Below are 8,579 nucleotides of genomic sequence, written 5' to 3' on the forward strand. Positions count from 1 at the left end.
CTTTAAACGCGAAAATTTTGGTCTGTCTGTCTGTATGTTTATCTGTCTGTCTGTCTGTCTCTAACTCGCTTCAGTGGCTGGGTAAAGTGAAACAGAAGTTGTTCGCAGTATAAATTTTAACCGGCAGCTCATGCGGCAAGCCGCTCCTGCAAATTTCCGGCTATGTTCACAGCACCCAACGTTTTAGAAATTTTTCGACATGCTTTAGGGCACTTTCGCCCAAATGTCTTCCTGTGAGGTAATGTTGTCCTTAGCACAAACGAAATTGAGAGACGATTCAGTGTTTTGCGCCTACTAGGTCTTGCATTCGTTTTGCACTCTATTTTATAAGACGACTAGGGCAGATGGGACGCATCGTCTAGCGTATGCAATGTCACCGCAGCCAATGCCGCTGTCAGCTCGATGTTAGTCTTCACGTCACACTCCGCACACGGAGTGTGACGTGAAGTGTGACTTTCCTTCTCTGATCTTCTGCCCCTTGGTCAACGAATTGAGGGCGCAAATATTTCTCTGCATGCCCCGTCTATTAAAGACGAAAGAAAATATGCATGCCTTTTTTGTCATTCGAGACAAGTGGGGTGCAACACTGGAAACATTCTTGTAAACGAACTTCCGCAGTACACTGTTTTCTTTGTTTTATGGATAATAAGTATGTATTATGTCATCATTTGAAGAATAGTTGAAGATCAGCAGTATGTCGATAGACTGCTGCACAGGGGAATAAATTAGTTCATCAGCCATTTTTTTACTTTAAGTATGTGGAATAAATGAATTGTATGTAGGCGGGCTATGCGACGGTGATGCCGATCTCCCATTCAACTACAGTATGTTAAAGGCGCACTGTCGCGTGAGAACAGCTGTACGTAGCGGCCAGTCAGCCCGGAAATTTTAAAGGGACCCTGCAACCCTCTTTGAACTTTTTTTCGAAATCCTGAATGATTGCAGAGCGTTGTCAATTGACACATCCAGTACTTGGATTAGGGGATCGCAAAGTACCTCAGCCAAAAATGACTGCTCTATGTTCGTCAGATAACGTAAACGTGCTAAAAAGATTTTAAGTGCGAATGCACTTCTTAAGCGAGCCTGAAGCGTCCGCCGCCGTCCGCATAGCAACAGCTGCGGGTGCGCGCGCTCCTCGTCTTCCTTGGCAACGGGGGGAGATGGGCGCGCGCTGCCTGGCCGCTGACATGGCACATACCCACGTGGGGGATTGGCCAGGAATCGGGCGTGAGAAGGGCTAATGCACCCGCTTAAAGGAGTACTGACACGAAATTTCAAAGCTGAGATCCGCTCTAGCAATCAAGTACAACGACAACACAAATAGGTGCCTGTGAATAAATGCATCTTTCTTTCTTTGTAGTTGTGTGTGTGTGTGTGATCTCTCTTTCGCGAACATTACCGAACCGCGCAAATTCAACTCGTGCATTCGCACTTTCACATTCTTCCCCTCGGGGAAATGCGGGGAATTTTTTTCTCTCTTTTTCGGTCTTGGCGTTCTTCGACCTCTGAAACTACGTCACTACAGCCGAGTGGCAGCTAGTGGCCGGCTTTCCTTCAGTTGCAGGAATGAACGCTTCTCGATAGCCATTTTAATAGGAAGGCCATAAAAGCAAGGCAGAAAGGGAACCCGCCGCGGTGGCTCAATGGCTAAGGCGTTGGGCTGCAGAGCACGAGGTCTCGGGTTCGATTCCCGGCCGCGAAGGCCGCTTTTCTGATGAAGGCGAAAAGCAAAAACGCCCGTGTGTACGAGATTTCGGCGCACGTTAAAGAGCCCCGGGTGGTCAAAATTAATCCGCAGCCCTTCACTACGGCGCGCCTCATCGCCTGCGTTGCGTCGGAGCGTTAAACCCTACAATCAATCAATCAAGGCAGAAAGAGAAGGCATATTTGCGGCGACGAGCAAAGCAGGCAGTGCCGCTCTGTGCTGGCTACAACTACAGCTTTCGCAGGGCTTCCAGACACGAAGGAAAGAGCAAAATCGTTTATTGCAAGTGTTACAGTCCCTTTAACGTCCCGTCCCGTAGCTAGGCCGTGCGGTCCGAGTTCATGCGCGGCAGATAGTGATGGAGCGTTGACGATAATTATCGAGGGCGCTGCCATGGAGATGATAACGACAGCGCAACAAAGACCCCCCTCCTCCCCCGTCTCAACGCGCGACGGCAGAGAGAAGAGACGCCAGGGAAGACGCAAAAAAAAATTAAGACGTGGCAAAATACGCTATCTACTAGAAAATGCGCGATATAAACTGCGTGAAAGCTGGCATGACGTGGCCTGGAGCTATATACAGCTGCGCACAGGTATACGTACAAAAGCAGCGCTCGTAGGCACGTGAAATCCTGTTCACACTAGGGCGAGCGAAGATTTCGATTGATTTGATTGTAGGGTTTAACTCTCCGACGCAACGCAGGCGATTAGGCGCGCCGTAGTGGAGGGCTCCGGATTAATTTTGACCACCTGGGGATCCTTAACGTGCACCGAAATATCGTGCACACGGGCATTTTTGCTTTTCGCTTCCATCAGAAAAGCGGCCACCGCGGCCAGGAATCAAACCCGCGACCTCGTGCTCTGCAGCCCAACGCCTTGCCACCGAGCCACCACGGCGGGAACGGGCGAGCGAAGGAGAGACAACTAAAGTCGTCGCCAAGGAACCGTGCTAAACTACTAGTATACGCATATGATTTTATCGCGAGTTACTTGTGGGCTTTGAACTACGGCGCTCACTGCAGTTGCGAAATTCATTTCGGAAGATTTTTTTTTTTAATGCAGAGCATTTCTTAGCCTCGCCTCTTCTTAGCCTCGCATTTCTTAGCCTCGCCTCCTCGTCTCTGACTACGCGCGCATGCGTCGTAGTCAGCCCGTTCGCTCCGTCGCGGTCTCGGCGTAACAGGTGCGTGATAGCAGCGCGGTGGGGCGTGGGAGGGCGCGCGCTGCTTGCGCATGCGCGCTCTCCCCCCCGTACTGCTCTCCCTCTACTGCGCGCGCTGCAAATATAAAGCAGCTAGCGGTCGCTCGTGCTTCAGTCACTGCGTTGCTCCTTCCTTCCTTGGTTAACGCTCGCTCCACCCTAACGCGACTTTAGTCTCCTCTCTCTACCCCAAACCAACACCAACGCAACTACGACCCAACTACCCACCCTAACGCGACTTTACGCGGCGTTAACGACCCCCAATGCTCTGCATTTACTTGTGTTCTCCTCGCGGGAAGGCGCGGGAATTTTTTTTGTTGTTACACGGTTTGTCCAGGCAGGACAAGTTGGGAAGGAGGAAGCCGGAAACGCCACCGAAGCTTAACAGCGGCTAAAATCGTTAGCCGGACGTGGAGCGAATGAAGTGCTGGATATTTTAGGACCTCGTGTTTGTTGCCCCGACCTTGCTGCGGTCTTGCACTGCGATCTTCTAGACTTAAAGGGGCCCTGAAAGGCATTTTGAGCACACTAAATGAACTAGCGCAACCGTTAGATTGGGTCGTCAACGTCCTCTGTGCCAAGTATTACTCTTTTACGCGCAGCGGAAAGCTCACACTTTTGTTGCAAAGTTTGTCGTTTTTTTCTCACCCTTTCCTTCGTGTTTTTAGACGCCGCCATCTTCACATGTCTACATCATCGATTCCCAGATGTTCGTCATGAGCTAGACATCCTGCTATTGGGCGGCTTTTTCACGCACTTCCGGCAAAGAGATGAGTCGTCTGCTCAGCGTCGGCTCGCCGGCTGATCTGCCAGCGGAGTGCCGGAGTACTTGGGCATTTTACGACAAACGAAACAAATGTAAAACAAACGCTTAACCGTTTGTATTGAATGCAACACGGCCATAACACGACATGGATATTCTCTTACCTGAGTACGTTCCATAAAGAAAGCGTTCAAGCCCCGTGGCACTTCTTTCGTGCAATCGCACAGAACGCCCTGAGCCGAATGCCCGGGTTTGACGCATACATTTTATTCAGCTTCAAAACAATCCAGAGATGCGTTTCTAACGAATACAACGTCACAACATGCGTTGAAAGTCTGAACCACGATTGACAGAGGATGGGTTGCCTCCTGCCCGTCGTAAATTCGGTACTCACCTCGCGCGCGGTTTGCGGGGACGAACAGCAAGTCACTTAGCTCTGGCGCACAAGCCGATGGCTTTTAGCCACGCACACTGCACATACCCCATGCGAGGTTGAGTCGTACGTCGCTCGAGAAAGATAACCGAGACCATGGGAAGCACTATCCACCCGCAGAAGCACAACGTCGGATTGCATCGCGAAACAAAGACGTCCACAACACACACACACCATCGCCTCCTGTAATGCCAAACGCATCTCGCACTTCCCAATAGGAGTGGGTGGTACGCCTGCAGTGCCCACATGTCGCGAGGTGGGGCCCCAAGCTGAACCGGGATCACGGAACCGTAACTGACTTCTGGAGCGGTTTGTGCCTTGTTGCCAAGGCAACCAATGTTTGAGATTGTCAAAGAATAGAAAGCTCAGAGCCGCGGCGGAGAATGTTTTGCCAACGTTGCCGCTCTCCACCACGCGTCTCCCCAAGCTGAACTGGTCACATGAATGAAGCGTTTTGTGCACGGGTTCTGCATCGGTTTAATATGACTTTTTCACATGCCGCCGGCAGAAATTACCACCGCCGCAAAATAAGACCCGGCACCAGCGGGGCCACATCTGATACGGCGCTTTTTGGATAAACAGTGCGCGGTGCATCAAGGGAACGAGCGCACGACCCTCCCCGTGCGGCTGCGAGTTCGCCGCCGATAAAAAGTCATGTGCCGCCAGCAACGTACACCGCGAAAGGGCAAGGCCAGGCCGCCGCATACATGCGGCCAGATTTTTCGTTGGCTTTTCCAGTCTTGAGCGGAGTGCGTGCGGGATTCATGGTGTCAACAAAGCTTGCCCGTAGCAGACGACAGTAGCAGCGCAATAGCGGAAGTACGTCACCGCTGCGGAGCGCAGCATCATGGGAGGCAAGGCTCGCACGCCGTCAACAGCGGAGAGTAAGTCGAAAGGAGGAGGAAACTCGGAGCGACGATAATGCGCGGTTTTTGATTTACGATTTCTCAGCTAATACTCATCGCTTTAACAAAATTCTTGCGGGAGGAGATTGCAAATACATTGCTTTATTTGGGTGCATGTACATCCATGCATCGGCGGAAGGTATTTCAGGACCCCTTTAAATGGTCGTTGAGGCATAGGTGTGCCACAAAATGCGCCCCTTGAGTGTTAACCATAACTGTGCCTTGATGCGTTGATGAAGAGACGTGATCTCTCAAAAAGGAAAGCCGTTCTACTCAATGTGAAAGCTGTCGGAAGTGCAGAGCAGTGAATCGCCATAATGGGCTGTGGGGCAGTTATCCGCTCACTCTTACCACCCATCACGCTCTTCGCCGCCCTGTCTCATTCCTCTCCTGATGATTTCAACGGAGGTTTGTCCAGCGCATTTCAAATTTCCCGCCTTCGCAGTGCTCGCGCGCCCCTTGCTTGAAACTGCGTCAGCGGAAGTTCTGTTCTTTTTGTGCTTGCTTTTCCTCCCGCACTCTCCGGCGTCGTACTGCCACTTTTTTTCGCTTACTATCGTAAAAACCAACCAAGCGAGCGTTCCTAACTAAATGAACGCGGGGGCTGACGGTTAATTACGTATATTTTGCCTCAAATGTATCTGCAGTTTTTTTCGCGCTGAACAAGGGGGAGATGTATGACAAGCGCCAGTGGTTCACGAGTTTCTAACGATTTTGACTACATAAACCGCTTGGCTTTCGAAGCCTCTGTGGGACGCCGCGACGACAGAACGCCGTGTGGCTCTACTCGGGTCCGGCGAGCGAGCGACGACGACCACGCGAGCCCCTAAAGTTCTCTGCACTTAAAATGTTCCTGGAACCACATGAACGGGGATCAACGTTAGTATGAATGGATTTTCTGGCTTGCTGCAAGCTCAGCCCGAGTTTCCAGAATGCGCTCGCGATCGTCCTTCCCGCGTCCCCGCGCCTTCAGGAAGGCAGAGACTACAACCTCGTCCTCTCCCTCCCGCACCTGCGTTACCGCTTTGTAGCTTTTCAAAGCCTCGCGTATTACGACGTAGGTCGCCTCGGGAAAGTTATCGCTCCACTTTTGCGGTACTGTTTAGCGCCCCCAGTGTACACGACGGCAAGGTGGCTTTGCCACAGTCAGTGCCTGATTGAGAGGAAGCCAACTTCAAAAGCAGCAGTTATCCAGAGAGGAAGCCAAGCGGCCAGCCAGCCAGCCGTTATCCAGTCAGAGAGGAAGCCGACTTCAAAAGCAGCAGGATCGTGGTTGTATTAGGTCTCTTTCAAATATGACACCGGTTTTCACGATGTGTGCTCGATATATTTTTTTTTAATTTATCAGGGGAACCAAGATTTTCTTAAAAACCTATTAAATGTAGTTTCCTTTGAAGCAAATGTTGAACATTGGAGCCTTTTTCTTTCTAACATTCCCTATGACTCTATGAAAATGTGGCACTTAGCAAGTCTATTTCTGACTGTTACCTGCTGATAAAATATACTTGACAAATTATTACGCTGTGATGCTCGTTTCTAAAGACAAAACCACCCCCAAGCTTCCAACTAGCACCCGCATTTACTGCGCATAGACTGCGAAAGTGATGACTGGAAGGCGTCTTTCTTTACCGGCATCGACCTACGTATTTGTCTAGGTCTAGAAATGAAATATTTTTTATCATTGTTGGGATATAAAATTACCTTACCTTTATCTTTTGCCCTGGTAGGTGCATCATTACAGTATTGTTCGGCGTACTTCATAAGGTTTGCACGTTCTACCGTATTTATTCGCGTAATGATCACACTTTTTTTTTTTCAAAAATATGATGCGAAGTTAGGGGTGCGATCATTACTCGAGGTAAATTTTTCGGGAAAAAGTTTAAGCGCAGAAAATGCAAGTCGCAGGTCAGAATGTTTACAATACGTCTCATGAACATAATAAACATAACAAATAAAAACATAATAAAAACTCCACTGGCCACCGAATGACCACCGAGTGATGCAAAATGCAGTGTTTTAATTACGGAACGCGCCGGATTTACGGAATTACAGAACGCGCCGGAGCAAGTTTGCTGTGAGGTGAGAACAGGTCGACCAAAGAGTGGCTGCTGCGGTCACAGTGTGGGACATCAAGACACGGCTGCCGACGCAGCAAGCCGAGCGCGTTTTTGTTGTTTTGCGAGTACATTAAGTGCATTTAGTGAGAGTTTCTTCCGCACCAATAATGAACTCATGAACGCTTACCGATATCGCTAGTACCATCAAGTCCGCGGCAATAACGTAGCCATGTCCGCTTTGAAAGAGGAGGAAACTAACGTAAGCAGGATTGTCGTCGTCTAGACTTGGCACGCAACGACATATGGCTGCGGCAAGTTCAGGGTGCGATCGTTGCGTGGGAAATAAAAAAAAAGTCATATTCTGACGACGAGCTTCAGGGGTGTGATAATTACGCGAGTGCAATCATTATGCGAGTAAATACGGTAATCATTCCGGATTGCTCATTCACAATTTTTTTCTTTCTTTTATCCTGGGTAATTTGAGTTGGCATTAAATTATGTGCCACTCGTTAGCCTCTTGTTTGCACTATTATAAGAAAACGAAATAATTATCGCATGTACAACTATAGTAAAAGAATAAAGGTGTCATAGCATATTGCCCCTAATATGTGCTTTTTATGCTACTACACTGTGACACTATTATGTTCGCAGTGTTATACCTATTATAATTGCTTAACATGTGTTCAGCTGCTAGAGGTAGTATTTAGCTATGTCTATTTACTGGTGCTTCAAGTGCTCCTTTTTTTATTCATAAAACAAGCGACTCGATGCTACCAATGACTAAGAGACGCTGTCCGGTGTATTAAATCAAAAATGTATTGTAGTTATTCAGCATACATGAATAACTATTAAACGACAAATATTTAAATTTCAATAAATATAAACAGAAAATTTTTAGTTTCCGAAATTGTGTTAATGGTTGCTCCAAATTTTGAACACTAAATGGGGAGAAACCTCAATCCTTACGGTATTTCGCCTGGCAAGTTGTATTTATATTTGTTCAGTCTAATTGTGCATTAGCAACTGTAATTGAAACACGTGGCGTAATCAAGGTATTGATTTTTGACGGGCTTTTGACCAACTAGGGAAAACAATTTAGCAATATTTTAACCCTATTCTCATTTCTAACATATCCTGCTTCGTTTTTGCAGATTCCTTTAGAGATGATACGGTTCTTCAATAAATATTGGTAGTTCATAAACGTTATTTCGCTCGATTACTAATTCTTGAGTAATTTCGCACGATAAGTAATTCTTCAGCTCTCGGATGGGGAGCTTGAGCCTCAGGATTAAAAGCAACTCAGGCTTAAATGTGTTAAAGGTAATTATGACGCTACTAACAATACGTTAAGCTCGTTTTCTCCGCTTTGGTTTAGAGCACAGCCACGACTTGGACATAGAACAGTTATAGACATTGTTCAAAGGGAAAGTAACGTTAGTAAACTGATTTATCCCCGCAAAAATGGTTCAAGCAAAGCCAAAAAGTAAAAAAAAAAAACTATCGGTTACAGGAGAAG

This window comes from Haemaphysalis longicornis, unplaced genomic scaffold (assembly GCF_048455015.1).
Source record: "Haemaphysalis longicornis isolate Haplotype H1 unplaced genomic scaffold, Haemaphysalis longicornis Haplotype H1 scaffold_8, whole genome shotgun sequence".
Taxonomy (NCBI): domain Eukaryota; kingdom Metazoa; phylum Arthropoda; class Arachnida; order Ixodida; family Ixodidae; genus Haemaphysalis; species Haemaphysalis longicornis.